This window comes from Spermophilus citellus (genome assembly GCF_964194105.1).
Source record: "Spermophilus citellus genome assembly, chromosome: 15".
Classification (NCBI taxonomy): domain Eukaryota; kingdom Metazoa; phylum Chordata; class Mammalia; order Rodentia; family Sciuridae; genus Spermophilus; species Spermophilus citellus.
The window spans coordinates 64,819,533-64,836,533 of NC_138195.1; the positions used below are offsets into that span (position 1 = coordinate 64,819,533).

Below are 17,001 nucleotides of genomic sequence, written 5' to 3' on the forward strand. Positions count from 1 at the left end.
GGTAGCCACACCCCCGTAGCTGGTGGAAGAGACCTCAGCAGCCAGCCCTGGCGGGAGCGGCAGTCCCACACCACCTCTGACTCCCTCGGGCTGGCTGTAGCACTCTCGGGAGAGCTGGGAGGGGCTCTTAAGGTTTCCCTGATGCGTGGAGAGGGAGAACCAGGAGACCACACACCTGCTGCAGCAGGCTTCAATGAAGTTATCTCCTCCGCCGCAGTCCTGCCACGCCAGCCCTCCGCCACTGTGGTGTCCTCCGCAAACGGCTACAGTTCGCCTCCCCCTGCCGGGCGACCAACGCCACGGGCAGGTCCCCACTGTCACCCAAGCCCCGCCTGGACCCTGCGGCCACTACCCACGAAGGCCCGGCAGGCATCCACTTCTGGGGAATGAGAAGGGCTGACCCGCCGCCTCAGCCGGATAGCTTAATGCTGAGTCGCAGCTGTCTGTCTCAGCTTTTCAGACGCGGTGGTGCGGGGCACGGAACATGGAGGGGCTTACTCACTTCCCACCGCCATCTTTCTCCTCCCGCTATTTCGGGATGATGGCGGGGTGCTGGCTCGCTCTGTCCGGTGTGTCTCTGCCTCGAGCTCCCACGCCTCTCTCCGCCGCGGTTTCTACAGCCGGCGCTGCCCTATTCGCTCTCTCTGCCCCCGGCGTTCCCGGCTTCTAGCCGCACCGCGGCCCGGTCCGTGTCTTTATGGCTCGCGGCTCCAGCGGCGCCCGGGGCCGGGGAGGCGACGGCCTGACTCCGGCAAGTACCACAGTCCCCAGGCCCCGAGTCCCGGCGGTCACAAACCGACACTTCTAGTAGACCTCCCAGATCCCTGCAGGACCCCTCTTCATGGAATTCTGCTAGAAGTTCCTCAGTGTGAAGACTGCCGCTGTTCCAAAGGGTCTTTTTGATCTCGTTAGTGCGGAGACATTAGAGTCGCTGCTTCCTCCTCGGCGGCCATGCTCCCTCCCCTACAGTAGCTTTTTTAAAATATTGCATTCTATATTAGTGTAATTTTATAAGAATCTGAATTCTTTCATATTTATTATAATTAAATACAAAATTCACTGTCCAATATTTGCATTGTATTATTCATAGGAAAAGTGCAATCAAGAGACCGAATTTACCACTGAAGCATTAATAACCACTATACGTGATCTCTTTGGAGCTGGGACAGAGACAATAAGCACCACTCTGAAATAGCGACTCCTGCTCCTGTTGAAGCACCCAGAGGTCACAGGTATTACTGCAGATTGTGAGCAGGGTGAATTTCACAACATAAATTGCCCTTCATCTTATTTCTCTTAAAGAAGATTCCTTATTGAAATTTCGGTGCCACCAGCTTTGATTTCTCCAAATTTAATGAAGGGATAAAAATAAGAGAACATTGTATAGTAGGGGACCATGTCTGAGAGAAGTGAAGGACAGCATGGGCAGTAGCAAAGCAGTGGAGTTCTGTTCACATCTGGATTCCACTGGGAAGTCATGTGCAGCATGCAACAGCCAGCCTGACTTGGTCTAAGACTGTATGTTGGTATTCCTAATGAGAAGCCACTTGGAACATTAAGTGTGTTCTTGCAAGATTTCTGCATATATCTTTCCCTATTCAGAACTGCTAATGCTGGATAGGAAAGATCAATACACTCCTTATTGGAGCATAAGTAGAAACTAGAAATTTGGTAGTGGGGAAATTGTCTATACTCTGAGAAGTATTCTAAACTGTTTGAATCATGAGGAAGGTGTTGCTACTTAGGTGTGCCTAAAGGAGTTTTGAATTCCAGAAATATATTCCCATTAATCTTACCTTTTATGAACAATTATTTTTGGAAATGCACCTTTAAAGTGTTCCAGTTATACAGATTATTATTGCAGATTAGAAGCATACACTCTCTTTTCCTGTTTCAGGACCCCATCGAAACTATTATAAAGTAATTACAAATGAGAATTACACCTTTTAACGTGGAAGAAGAGGGCTAGATAAAACACTCAACAAGTTTCTGAAACACAGAGAGCAGAAGCAAAGGTCCTAATTAACTCAACAGACAGGATGAAGCTGTTATTTTCATAAGTGTGGAAAAGCCAGTCTGTATCCCTGAAAAGTTCATAAGATTCAGGATTTAGAAGTATCAGATGTTATATAGGTTAGGAATGATGGACAGAATATAGGGGCCCCTCTGTGCTCAGGTCCCCTCTACAACTGCTTTGAGCAGTTGACTCTTTTCCTCTCATAGGAAGAGAGATGTTTACTATCTAGAGAAACTGAACCAAAGAGGCTCTGTAGAAAAGGACACCATGCACAAACACAAAAGGACCAAAACACAGAGCTGAAAAGAAGGTAGAAATCCACTGCTTGGAATCTGATGCTCTTAGCTTTTTTCCTCTGTCTGAAAAACTAACAATCAGATATAGAAACCAGAAAATACATAGCTCCAAAGAGAAAGATCTGCATGTCCACTATCAAGGCAGAAGATTCTTTCCAAGTGACCAATGAGCAAATGAAATAAAATCTTTACCAAGGAAAAGAGGTTCTTGGAATTTTAGAACATCATGGTTAAAAGCATACCTAGTTTCTGAAATAAATCAGGTCATATTTTAATCACGGATCAAAATAGCATCCGTTCTTAATAACTGTCATTTTCTGCATTATAAGAAAAGATAAGGGCTGGGCTTGGTGGTGCATGTCTATAATCCTAGTTACTCAGAAGGTTGAAGCTAGAGGATTGCAAGTTGGAGGTCAGTCTCAACAACTTACTAAAACTTTGTCTCAAAATAAAATAAAAAGGGCTGTGGGTGTGGTTCAGTGGCAGAGCATCTCTAGGTTTAATTCCTGGAGAGGTGGGGAAAGGGAGAAGAAAGAAAAGAAATTTTCACATCTGCATGTTTGCTAAAATTTTTCTTCCCTTTTTCACTTTCACATAAATACACTAGAGGATATGTTCAATCCAAATACTTGACATCAAGGCAGAGGAAGTCAGAGGTTCCAGGAATCAGAAGATATATAAGGATGGGAGTTTAAGGGAGGGTCCTGGACACCAGGCCTAGGAAACAACCTGTTTTCCACACTAAGTAGATAAAGCAAGTGTAAGGGAAGATAAGAAAAATAAAAGAAGGAATCTGAAATTTAAACATTTAGAAAAAAACTATTACTAGAATTCTGAAACATAAAGCTAAGCTTTGGATACAATATTAATAAGAAACTAAAAAATTGGGAATTGTTATATATTAGTATATTATGTTCAAATATAAGTTAAACATAGGGAAAGAATGAAATATCAATAGTTACCTTACTAGTGATCAATAAAGTTATGTTTCATAACAGTATAAATCATGTATAGTGATATGATTACAAATTGTGATCAAAATATATAGGTAAAGTATCTGAGGTGTGTGTGTGTGTGTGTGTGTGTGTGTGTGTGTGTGTATCTATTTGTGGTGTATATTTTGCATAAAGCAAGGATGGATCTTCATCTTCCTTACCAGGAAGTTGTTAGAAATTATGTAACATTGGATAAATCAAGAAACAGAATTGATCATTTCTTAGAAATATGAACATTTCAGAAGAAAATTCAAGAATAATTCTAAAAGTCTACAGCTACAGAGTGGGAGATTAATATGGGTCCCACTGACACACACACACACACAACACACACACACACACACACACACACATATGGGTACATGATTCATTAGTACAATATAATTTTAAAATGTCATATAATTTTGGTATAAAATTCAAATTTATTCCTGATTTTTTTCTGCAGTGACTATAATTCTTGAATCAATTATGTGATTGCTTCACATTTGAATCATATCTACTAGCATATCCAGTATCTATAGGTTTGTATAGATATAATTTAATATCTACCTTATAAGGGAGTCATAAATATATATGACTAATAATATATATGTGTATGTATTTGCATGTGTGTGTGTGTGTGTGTGTGTGTAAAGAGAGGGGAGAGAAGGGAGGGAGGGAGGGAGGGAGAGAGAGAGAGAAAGAGAGAGAGAGAGAGAAAACAAGTGCCAGGATAAGTAAGTGATAGATAAGTAGATAGATATAGGTATCATGGCACTCATTTTATATTTCCAGATATATTTGGGGCATATAACTTTGGACATAACCACAATGTAACCCTGTATTATTAACTTCATATAAGCTGTAACTTCATGTAACTCTGAATTAATTGGTAAGAAATACACTATTTCTCCTTTCCATCAGTTTTTATTTGTATCTTATCAGCTAAAGTCCAGGGAGAGATTGACCGTGTGATTGGCAGACACCGCAGCCCCTGCATGCAGGACAAAAGCCATATGCCCTACACAAAGGCTGTTGTGCATGAGATCCAGAGATACATTGATATCATTCCAACTAGTGTGCTCCATGCAGTGACCTGTGATGTTAAATTCAGAAACTACTGCATCCCCAAGGTAAGACTGTTTCTCCCACATTGCACTTTAGTGCTCCTGAAGTTCCCAAATTCGAAGTATGCCCCCAATCCTGTTCCAACACAAGATTGGGAAGTATAAAACTCATCCACATAGCAGTTTAATGGATTCATTTTTTGCTGGGCCAGTTTGGGTCATTAAGCTCCATAACTGTTCCTGATATGCAAAAGTATGAATTTTCCCAGTTTCTTCTGCTCTTTAAAGATTGTTTTATGTATGCTCAGCTGTTTACATTCCTAAAACAAATTTTAGTATCAGTTTGTTGATTTGCTAAAACTCTCTCCTGGAATATTTTCAGTATGTCATTAAATCTGCAGATCAATTAGGAAAGAATTGATATCTTGACCTGTTGTATTTCAATTCATGAACATTATATATGTTCCCATTATATTTTGGCTCTCTTTAATATTTGCCAATATTGTTTCTTTTCAATGGAATGGCTTATACACTACTGAAAGTTTTTTTATTAGGTAATTAATATTTTGAAAGATATTATGAATTGTATGATTTAAACAATGTCTTTTCCATTTTGTTTTTCTTGGAATATAAGCATACAGTAACAGTTTTTATTTTAATCACTTTATATCTAGAATTCTTGTTAAATATATTCATCATGGCCAGTAATTTGTGTTTAGAATCAAATGGAATTTCTTAAGTACATTACCTTGCTATCTGGATTAGTACTTGTTTTATTGGTGATTTTCCCATTCTAGTGTCCTTAAATTCTCTTTGTTGCATTACTGCACTGGCTGAGATTTCCAGAACAGTGTTGAACAATGGTGTGTTGGGTTCACTTTTATTTTTTTTCCCCTCTAGCAGGGAGTGAAGGTTTAACATTACACTATTTCATATGATATTTTACGTACATTTTGGCAGATATTCTTTTTAAAAATTGAGTTTTAAAAAAATAAATGACAGCAGAATGCATTACAATTCTTATTACACATATACAGTACAATTTTTTATATCTCTGGTTGTATATAAAGTATGTTCATACCAATTTATGTCTTCATACATCATTTGGATAATGATGTCTATTACATTTCACCATCATTGCTAACCCCCTGCCCCCTCCCTTCCCCTTTCACCCCTCTGCCTTATCTAGAGTTTGTCTATTTCTCCCATGTTCTCCCTCCCTACCCCACTATGAATCAGCCTCCTTATATCAGAGGAAACTTTCAGCATTTACTTTTCGGGATTGGCTAACGACACTTAGAATTATCTTCCAACACTATCCATTTACCTGCAAATTCCATGATTTTGTTCTTTTTTATTTTATTTCTGAGTAATATTCCAGATAAATAAGACCATTTATCCATTCTTCTACTGAAGGGCATCTAGGTTGTTTCCACAGTTTAGCTATTGTGAATTGTGCTGCTATAAACAAAGGTGCCAAAAACATGTATTGGAGAAAAGATGGCTTCTTCAACAAATGGTTCTGGGAAAACTGGAAATCCATATGCAACAAAATGAAATTAAACCCCTATCTCTCACCATGCACAAAACTCAACTCAAAGTGAACCAAGGACCTGGGAATTAAACCAGAGACTCTGCGTCTAATAGAAGAAAAAGTAGGTCCTAATTTTCATCATGTAGGATTAGGCCCCAACTTCCTTAATAAGACTCCTATAGTGTAAGAATTAAAACCAAGAATCAATAAATGGAATGGATTCAAACTAAAAAGTTTCTTCTCAGCAAAAAAAAAAAAAAAAAAAAATTTGTGAGATGAATGGAGAGTCTACATCCTGGGAGCAAATTTTTACCTCTCACACATCAGATAGAGCACTAATCTCTAGGGTATAGAAAGAACTCAAAAAGCTAAGGACCAAAAAATCAAATAACCCAATCAGTAAATGAGCCAAGGACCTGAAGAAGATATACTTTCAATCAACAAATATGTGAAAAAATATTCATCATCTCTAGCAATTAGAGAAATGTAAATCAAAACTACTCTACGATTTCATCTCACTCCAGTCAGAATGGCAGCTATTATGAAGACAAACAACAATAAGTGTTGGTGAGGATGTGGGGGAAAATGTACTCTCAAACATTGCTGGTGGGACTACAAATTGGTACAGCCAATATAGAAAGCAGTATGGAGATTCCTTGGAAAACTGAGAATGGAACCACCATTTGACCCAGCTATCCCTTTCCTTGTTCTATACTCAAAGGACTTACTATTTTTTATCTTTATCTTTATCAGATTTATATTCTTTATCAGATGAGGGAAGTTTTTCTTTTCTTTTCTTTTTTTGATGTTTCCTTAGAATGTGTCGTTTTGTTTGTCACTAATGAACAATTTTATCAAATGGATGTTCTGCCTCTATTGATGATATATGGATGGTCAAATACTTTGGTCTCCCTTTCCCCAGTACATATGTATATCATAAGTACACACATAGCAGGATTTGATCTTCTACAGTGTGTTAAAGACATTTGTATTTATATTTGTGACACATTATTCTTCAATTTTTCTTCTAGAATATTCCTTGTCATATTTATGATACCAAATTAAATCTGGCTTCATACTATGAGAGGGATCATATTTTCTACTGTGGATTACTTATTTATTTACTTTTTGCCATTCTACCTTCTTATTCTTATCTCTGTGACTTTTGAGTTGGTGTTTAGAATGCTTAATAATATTTACCTAAGCATATATATATATATATATATATATATATATATATACACACACATATATATATGAAAAGGAAAAGCAAAGCAACTTTGCATTTTCACATGATGTTCTTCTTCCAAAAAGACTTCTCCCTTCCCCTGCTAGGTGGTCAGAATGCTACAATACCTCCTGCCATGACTCAGAGCTATTGACTAACAGTTGAAAATTGCCTGCAATCACCAGCCAAACTCAGAGGTTCCTTCAGCTGTGCAATCTGAGAATCAATTTTTATTTCAGCAGCTTTCCAATGACTCTAACATAAGGCTTCTATGTATATTTGGACTTTGTAGTCAGTATGCTCCAAGCTACTCCATTATTCATGGGGCCAACACATTATGAAGGAAAATTAAAAATGATATAACTAAAAATTTTATTTTTGTTGGGTGTGGTGGTGCAAACCTGTATTCCCAGAGGCTTGGGAGGCTGAGGCAAGAGAATTGCAAGTTCAAAGCCAGCCTCAGCAACTTAGCAAGGTCCTAAGCAACTTTGTGAGATCCTGTCTCAAAATAAAAAGGGTTGGGTTCTGCTACCTTTCCTATCCTCTACTATCCCCCCTCCCCTCCCCTCCCATCTTCTCTCTCTACCCCATCTACTGTAATTCATTTCCCTCCATGTTTGTTATCCCATTCCCCTCATAACCTCTTGATTCTAATGTATGAAATATGATTTGTCAAGAGCTTTGTAATGTTGTGAACAACCAATAAAAAAAATAGTACCTAAAAAAAAAAAAGACAGAAGCTGGAAAAAAAATAAATAAAAAGGGTTGGGAATGTGGCTCAGTGGTTCAGCACCCTTGGGATCAATTGTTGGCACAAAAAAAAACTTAATTTTCATGGTGGAGAAATCATTTTGAATTTAGTAAGATTAGAATTAATATTTGCATCTTCTGGAGATGAGGGACTTGAGAATTTTCCCAGAGGTGATATGCCTTCCTCTGATGATGATAAATTTTATACAAGGGTTAAATTTTATTTCTTTTCTTTTTGTTTTTATTATCTTATAAATACAAGGGTTAGATTTTTCAATTTGCTATTTTAAGCAAAGAGCACAACCTGGAGTTCAGGCTGTACCCAGTACCTTTTGATTATAGAGTCTGGAACCCAAGGGAATAAGCTTTTCCTTTCTGTGTGGAACAATTCAATAAAGGAACTTATAACACTCCCAAGCTGATTCTAATGAACCCTTATGAATTAATAACTTTTTTCTGCTACCACAGGATTGGACCGCCAAGCTAGATGGATAGAATGCTCTAAGACAATTTGTCAAACCTACTGTAATGGGTCAAAATAGTCAAAAGTCTAGTCTTTTAGGTAAGAGAGTTTCTCTTGCGGCTTCTCAACTCTGACATTGTAGCACAAAACCAGTCATAGTTTGTGTGTAAGTGAATGAAGATGGTGTGTTCCAATATTTACCGACAGTGATTTTTACAAGTTTTGCGTATCACAATATATATTCTTTTTTTTCAATTTTAAAAATTACTAGATGAAATTCTGTACAAGAACCAATGACATGTTGGTGACATGTTGGATGGATTTGGATGGGTTGTGGTTTGCTGATGACCGGTCTGAGTCAGCACTGTCTAGAGAACTTTTTAAGTGATAGAAATGTTATGCATATCAGTGCTGCCCACACAGTAGCTACTAGCCATATGTGCCGGCTGAGTGCCTGCAACATGATTAGTGCAAGTAAGGAACTGAATTTTAATTTAATTATTTTAAATTTCCAATTTGTTTTTAACACCATTGTTCACATTTTAACTTAATTTAGTTTTAATTAAATTTAAATATGTGGCAAGAGTTTTTTTGTGTTGGCAACTGCAGATGTTAGACTTCCATTATAGTTGGGTAAAGGGGGTAATGAAATACAGTTAGAGAACAGTAATAAATCCTAGTGTTCTACAGTACATGGGGATAGTTGTACTTCACAACAATTAATAATACATGTTAAAAAGAACCAGAGGAGAGAACTTCGAATATTCCCAATGCATTGATAAAGTGATGAAAATACTACGTGCCTGATTTGATTTTGGCACATTGTATACATGCATTAAGTTGTCACACCATAAATACATACATTTTTTAAAAAAACAAATTCTCCACCATTATAAGCCCTGAAAATAAAAAAAAAAATGTATGGTTGGTGCTATTTCACTGAGTGGCCAAATCAAATTGAATTGGAGTAAACCAAGTACACTTTTTGTGAAACATTCATGAATTTTGCTAAAAATGTACTTGTTCTATGTTATTGCACTATATTACTCTATTGAGAGTATAATTAAAATCTATAGTGTATATGTCATAATGCCCTTTTAAGATGTTGAGCAATGTGACAATGGAAATGCATTGTGCTCCTGAGATATCGCTTAGAGACTGAGTATTTGCACCTCTAAGACACACGTTTATACTTGATGTTCATACTCATGGTTGAAATAGAAAGGTAAGCAACAATAAAACTGCCCCCTACTGACACACATACACAAACATCTAATTTTGAAATGGTTGATGAAACAATTTTGAGATGGATGACTTCCTCTGAAATGTAGAGGTCAATGGTCATTACTTCATTAAAAGTATGCCTTTTTTAGTATGTTGGGGGATTCTTATTTCTCAGCCAGGGAAATGCAGGATCAGAATCACTGTTGCTTACTTAAGGCAGCAGGTGAAAGGAGGGTCACTTGTGTGAAAGGTATTTCCCTTTTGTCTTCTCAATGAATCAGGCAATGCCTTCTGGCAACTGTATCCAGAAAATGGAAAAGTCAGGCAGCTACTTAAAAATGGAAGTTCCTTTAATCTAAGAATTTTTATTATCCAAGGGTCAGTGCTGCAGCCCAGCTCCAGTAAAATAACCAGGGGGGGGGGGGACGAGCAACTTGTGTACATTGATACAGCAGGAGTGGGAGCCATTTATTATAGGACAGAAGGGGTATATATACATTCCACACAGCTTATCTTAATTAACATAAACTAGATACAGCAGTCAACCAATAAGGAATCTCCACACTTAATGGCTCGCTGGCGCCACCTCACAAACCACTCCCCCTGGCAAAATGCCAGGCTCTATCCTGACTTGTTTACAGACCCTAACAGGTCAGGAGGACCTCAGTATCAACTCTGGCTTTGCCACTCCTAGCTGTTATCTTGGGTAGATTTCTAATCCCTTGGAGCCTTGGCTTTCTCATTTGCACACTACTGATAATACCTTATTTGCCTTATTACGATGCTGTAAGAATTCAGCCTGGTAACATCTACAAAACAAAATCTAATACTAGAAGACATCATCTTCACCCATATGACTGATGCAGTCAAAGGATGAGAAAATATTATGTTGGCGAGGATATGTATAAATGAACACTTTCATGTGCTGTTGTCAGGATTCTAAATGGTCCATCCATTTTGGAGAACAATTTGGAAGTATCTATTAAAATACACAATGTATATCAAATGGTGTAACAATTCTAATTTGGGGGATAAACCTCATGTGCAAACAAGAATGTGCAAAATGTTCTTATTAAGTACTTATAACACAGAAATTTTGCAAATTGCTTAAAGCTTATCATCAGGGTAACAGTTTATTTATATTATTCAGCCTGTATAATGTAGATGTTTAAGTGTCAATATGGGGACATATCTGAATTGTTTTATTAATACAAAAATCAAGATGCAGTAGACTGCCTGTCATTTGGATAAAAAAGATCAAAGTAAGAAGTTGTAATAACTGAATACAGATTTATCTTCCTTCTATGCAGAGAATAATTATGAAGGATCATATTCCCTGGAAATATATATTACAACTGGTGGAGACAACTGTTTCTGGGAAGTCTCAATTGAGTTCTGTGGTTAAGAGAGAGGGAGACTTACTTTTCACCATGTATTTTTCTTTTGAGACAATGCAGTGTTCTATTTTTAATTGAGTTCTAAGTAATATAAAATAAAATTCCCTCTTTTCTTTTGGCAGTACTAAGAATTAAAGGATCTTGTTCATAATAAGCAAATACTCTAACATCTCTAGACCTACAATCAATCTTAAGAGTAAAATCCAGTGAGTTTTGTCAAATTTATACAGTAATGCAACCACACAACATCAAGATATAAACATTGCTGGGCATGATGATGTACACTTGTAGTCCCTGATACTCAATAGGCTGATGCAGGGAATTATTTGAACCTATGGGTTTGGGACTAATCGAGGTGATACAGTGAGATGCTGTGTCTATGTATATAACATTGCCACCACTGCCTAAAATTTCTTCTTCCTCCTATTATAACCAAGCACACTTTCTTTTGTCTAGACCCTGGTGACCATGGATCTGCTTTCTGTACCTATTGTTTTATCAAGAAAGTCATATGCTAGAATGTGACATATAATACAGAATACATCAAAATTTTTATCTCTGGATATTTTGACTTAATTTATTCTTTCTCCAGTACTCTTCTTATATTAATTTAAGTTAAAAAATATTGGTGCATAATAATTATACAGAATGGTAGGTTTCATTGTGGTAAAATCCTATGTGCACATCATAAAAGTTGATCAGTTTCATCCCCAGTACCTTCCTTTGCCCTCCCCTTCCCCCCATTCCCTCCTTTATATTTTCACTATCTCTTACTTTTTAATGTAGCAGAATATGTTTTAGATTCATCTTCATGTGTAAATCTGTCAGTAGTTCATTATTTTTTATTATGGAATAGTAGTATTCCATCACATGGAGTACCATAAATTATTTATTCATTATAAGGAGATGGGTATTCTTGGTTGTTTCCACTTTGGGACTTTTTTTTAAAGCCCTATGAACATTTGTGTACAAATGTTAAGGTGGATTATATTTCCCTTTCTATTGAGTAAATACTTACAGTGGGATTATTGCATAATTTTTTAACTTTATACAAAACAGGAAGAATCAATTTAATTTTTCATTTATAATGTGTCCTTTGTCTTATATACTTGCCAGCTCAAGATTCCACAATTTAATCTTTTATTTTTTCTAGAAGTTTAAAAGTTTTAGCACTCAAAATGTAATTGGTGATTCATTTCAAGTCAATTGTGATTTGTGATATGAACTAATGATCCTGCACTGATTCCTTTCCTTTCCTTTCCCTTCCTTTCTTTGCCTTTGCTTCGGGCAGGGTCTCCCTATATTGTCCATTTCTGGCCCCAAACTCCTAAGTTCAAGTGATCCTCCTGCCTTAGCCTCTATGTAGCTGGGATTATGAGCATGCACCACTATGCCCCACTCATTTATTTTCTCTGTTTAAAGTATTTAGTTATTCCAACAATATTTGTTGCAAATGTGTCTGCCTTTATATCTTCAAGATACAGTTTTAACTAAGAATGGAACCACTATATGACCCAGCTATACCACTCCTCAGCATTTCTCCTAAAGCATTAAAGACAGCATAATATAATGATACATGCATAGCCATGTTTATGGCAGAACAATTCACAATAGACATGGAACTAGCCTGCATGTCCATTAACAGATGGATAAAAAAATGTGGTATATATACACACGGAGTTTTATGCAACCATAAAGAAAAATGAACTTATGTCATTTTCAGGAAAATAGATAAAATTTGAAAGCATTATGTCAAACAAAATAAACAATACTCAGAAAACAAAGGGTCATATGCATTTTCTCATATGTAGAAACTTAAAAAAAGGGGAAAAAATAGGGGTTCTCATGAAAATTGAAGGCAGACCAGTAGGAGAGAGAAAAGAGACAAGCGAGAGGGTAAAAGGGAAGGAATAGGGAAAACAGTGGAACAATATTGACCAAATGATATTATTCTATTATGTGCATGTGTGAATATATAACTCTCTCTCTCTCTCTCTCTCTCTCTCTCTATATATATATATATATATATAACAAATCCCATCATCATGTGTAATTATACCCATAAATGTATAAAATAAGGAAACATTTTCACATATTATTTTAAAGAATAAAAGGAATAATTTAAAAAATTTTAAATTTTCAAATAGAAAAGAGCATAAATTGATAATATTTACTGAATTGTTGAAATTTTTTTTTAAATTTATCATCTCTTCTGCATTTTGGAGGGTCTAATGCTCACCTAAAAGGAAGAGCTCCCCACAATTCTTTTACTGTTTTTTTTTTTTTGTAATAGGAATTCAACTCAGGGGCACTCAACCACTGAGCCACCTCCCCCCAGCAATTATATTTTCCATTTTGAGACAGAGTCTTGCTAAATTGCTTACAGTCTCACTAAGTTGCTGAAGCTGGCTTTGAACTTAAAGTTACTGTTCTCCTGCTTCAGCCTCCTGAGCAGCTGGGATTGCAGGTGTGTACCAATCATACTGCTCTCCACATTTCTAAATTAAGAGAAACAAATTTTGTGGCAATCTTAAACATTCAGTGGTTTTGCTTTTTATTATTCCAGTAGAGCCTTATGAACAGATACCTTGAATATTTCCACAGTCAACAGAGATCCCTCTTAAACCAGAATCCCATACAAGGTGTGAAAACTAGGGTGACAATATAGAGTATCAATTAGTGGCAGACACCAGTGTCCAAACTTGTTGATAAAGAAAACAGAAGTTTTGGTGCTCAGGTACTCAGGTATTTGCTACTTCAATTTCTATGGGGGTGAGGGGAGCATTTTAGAAAGATCGTAGCCAGTGGTCTTAAACTCATGCATTTTATTATTTGGTTGGCTAACTGGACATAGCACTGCTTGTCTTTGGACAAAGGTTTCTTATCTATTGATCATGATGTTTGGACTAAGTAAATTCCAACATTTCCTCTAGCTCCATGACTTCTTTTCAACTTGGTTTATCTGTGTTTGTTCACTTCAGGGCACATCCATAATAACATCACTGACTTCTGTGCTGCACAATAACAAAGAATTCCCCAACTCAGAGATGTTTGACCCTGCTCACTTCCTGGATAAGAGTGGCAAATTTAAGAAGAGTGACTATTTCTTGCCTTTCTCAACAGGTAATAGGAATTTATTTCTGGTAGCACTTCAGGGGAAAAAACATCTTCATGGAATCAGTTAAATTTGCAGACGGCTTATTTGGGGAATGGTTGAAATGTTCTTTGCACATGATCAAAAGCAACATGCCTAATGCTCATGCATTTTTCCTGATCAGGATACATTTTTACTGGGTCAGATTAGTTAGCCTTTTTGGGAATTAACCTAGTTCTTCCAAAATAAGAAAGCTACAGAGAGGATAGATTGTTTCATGCCTCAAAGTACACGTGCATTCCCCACAACTCTTTCTAGAAGTTTAAATTCATCTCCACTGTTCAAAGGACTGAGCCCTCCCTTAATAAAACTTACATTTTAGCAGACTAGAAAATAGAGAATAATGACTCAAATAATCTGTGATTTGTGGCTTACTAAAACCAAAGGGGGCAAGAATCTACTGTCTGGCACAATTACAAAAAAATGTAATGGAAAGATCACATTTGACCTAGGATCTGAAAGAAGTATGAGAAGTGCATCCTACTCCAAAGGAACAGCATGAGATAAAGCTTGAAATGGCATTGTATTTATTTATTTATTTAGGTTCTGAGGATTGAACCCACAGGTGTTTAACCACTGAACTACATACCAGCACCCCCCCCCCCCCATTTAAAAAAATTTTTTTTTGAGATAGGTTCTCCCTAATTTGCTTAGGGCCTCACTAAGTTGCTGAGGCTGGCTTTGAACTTGCCTAAGCCTCTCTGTCCACAGGGATTACCGGCATGCTCCACTGGGCGCTGCTGTTGAGTAAGTTTAAGACTGATGAGACAGAAAGAATCGGATGAATGGATGAATGGGAGACAATATCACTGAACTTCTGATTGGAAACAGGGACCCCATGAATACAGATGATTACTACTTGTCATCTAAAAATGAGTGTGTGTTTCTGGGAAAAGATTGATGGACACATGAAATATCAAAAGAACACTTGTAATGTGGACATTGTTAATGAAGTTCTTGGTATAGACCTGATAGTAAATATTGGTTGAAAGAAGAATACTGATAAAATATTGTGTCCATCCTTCTGTCTAATCAGCCAAGCTTTATATTTGCTCTTCATCCATTTGATCATTCATTTAATAGTGACTCTGCATTCTGTTTGTGCCAGTCAGAGATATACTGTTCTTTCTAGGAAAACGGATATGTGTGGGAGAGGGCCTGGCCTGGATGGAACTGTTTTTACTCCTGACCACCATTTTACAGAACTTTTGCCTGAAATCTGTGGTTGACCCAAAGGACCTTGACACCAACCCAGTTGCTAGAGGATTTGTCTCTGTGCCACCTATGCACAAGCTCTGCTTCCTTCCTATTTGAAGAAGAGCCATCTGTCTGTCTGTGGCTGTGCTCTCCTCTTTGGGATATGCTCCACCTCCTTCCCTATCAGGCATGCCTTCTCTGACCTGCTTCTCATCACCCTACTTCTTTGTAGTCCCATGAATACCAAACCCCTATTACAGAGAGTTTCCTTAGTTTTTATAAATAATGCACGCTTCCTATTCACATACTGCAACACTTGCATTAGCCAGAGTATATTTTAACACTCTTGTGAGTTTTTACTATGATCTCCCTATTAAACCAAGGAAAACCAGGGGAAATTAAGAGAAATAAGTCAGGCACAGCAAGATAAAGACCACATGATCCCACTTTTATATGTAATATAAGAGAAAAGTAATGACTGCCAGAACTTGGGAAGGTGGTGACAGTGTGAGTGGATGGGGAAAGAGAAGAAGTTGCTTAAAGGGTACAAAGTTTTATGTAGACAGGAGGAATGAGTTCTAATCATCTCCTGCTGAACATGGTATCTTTAGTTAACAATAACACTTTGCATATTTCAAAATTGCTAAAAAGGAAGATATTAAATATCCTACCCATAAAGAAAGGTCAAGTGTGTGAGATAATGACCATGTGAGGTAGCCTGATTCATTCATCCTTCCATGTATACATGTATCACAACAATGTGCCCCATGAATACAGATGATTACTTCTTGTCAACTAAAAAACATACATAAGTTGATTAAAAATAAAAAGTGCAAATGAAAACTACATGGTATACATTTTGAACATTGTCACTTTGTAAATGAACACATATTAGTCAAGTATTTACAAAAGTGTAGAACAACAGACTGCCTTATACCCTGATAGAAAGTCAATTTCTTAATGATGCCTACTCTAACTATTTTACCAAAATTTATAATCTTCCCTTCACTACCACGTTTCCCATCATTCAACTTCTGATTCCCCTTACCAAGCTTTTAGCATTTTGCTCATTATTTTTTTAACTTACTTTTTCTTATAAACTTATGAGATAGATAGTATTTGTATTTAGTTACCATTACTGCCTTAACAAATTACCATAAATATAACGACTGAAAACAATACATGTTAACTATCCTATAGTTCTGGGATTCGAAGTCCAATATCATCTCCCCTGGGCAAAGATTATTCTGCCAGTCAGGATGGTTCCTTTGGAGGCTCTAGGAGAGGATCCATTTCCCTGATCTTTTCATCTTATAGAGGCTGCCAGCATCCCTTGGCTTGTGAGTCCTTCATCAATCCAACCTCAGTTACCACTTCTGCTACTTCCTCATGTCCTGCCATCTTTCTTTTATCAAGATCTTGCTAATTATATTAGGTTCATTTGGATCATCCTATAGAATCTACTCATGCCATAATCCTTGACAAAAATCCACCTATAATGTCAGTTTTAATTTTTGTAAAGAAAGCCATAGGTTTCAAGGATTCAGATGTAGATGTTTTAGGGTATGAGGTCATTATTCAGCCTATGACAACATTATTATATCTTATTATTATCCAAATAATTGAGACAAGACTTTGTTAAGTATCCTGTTCAAAATACATAGGTGGAGCCAGGAGGTGAACCCCAGGGCCAGCTGACT

General features: G+C 37.1%; 1 pseudogene across 1 annotated transcript in view; it reads left to right on the top strand.

Annotated features, from left to right (window-relative positions):
- Positions 1-15,418, top strand: part of LOC308634410 (cytochrome P450 2C9-like) — a 58,988-nt pseudogene extending 43,570 nt beyond the window's left edge. The window contains exons 5-8 of the transcript in view: positions 1,091-1,232; positions 4,233-4,420; positions 13,932-14,073; positions 15,237-15,418. The product of the transcript in view is annotated as a cytochrome P450 2C9-like (transcript). The remainder of the gene's footprint in view (positions 1-1,090; positions 1,233-4,232; positions 4,421-13,931; positions 14,074-15,236) is intronic.
- The last annotated feature ends 1,583 nt before the right edge of the window (positions 15,419-17,001 follow it).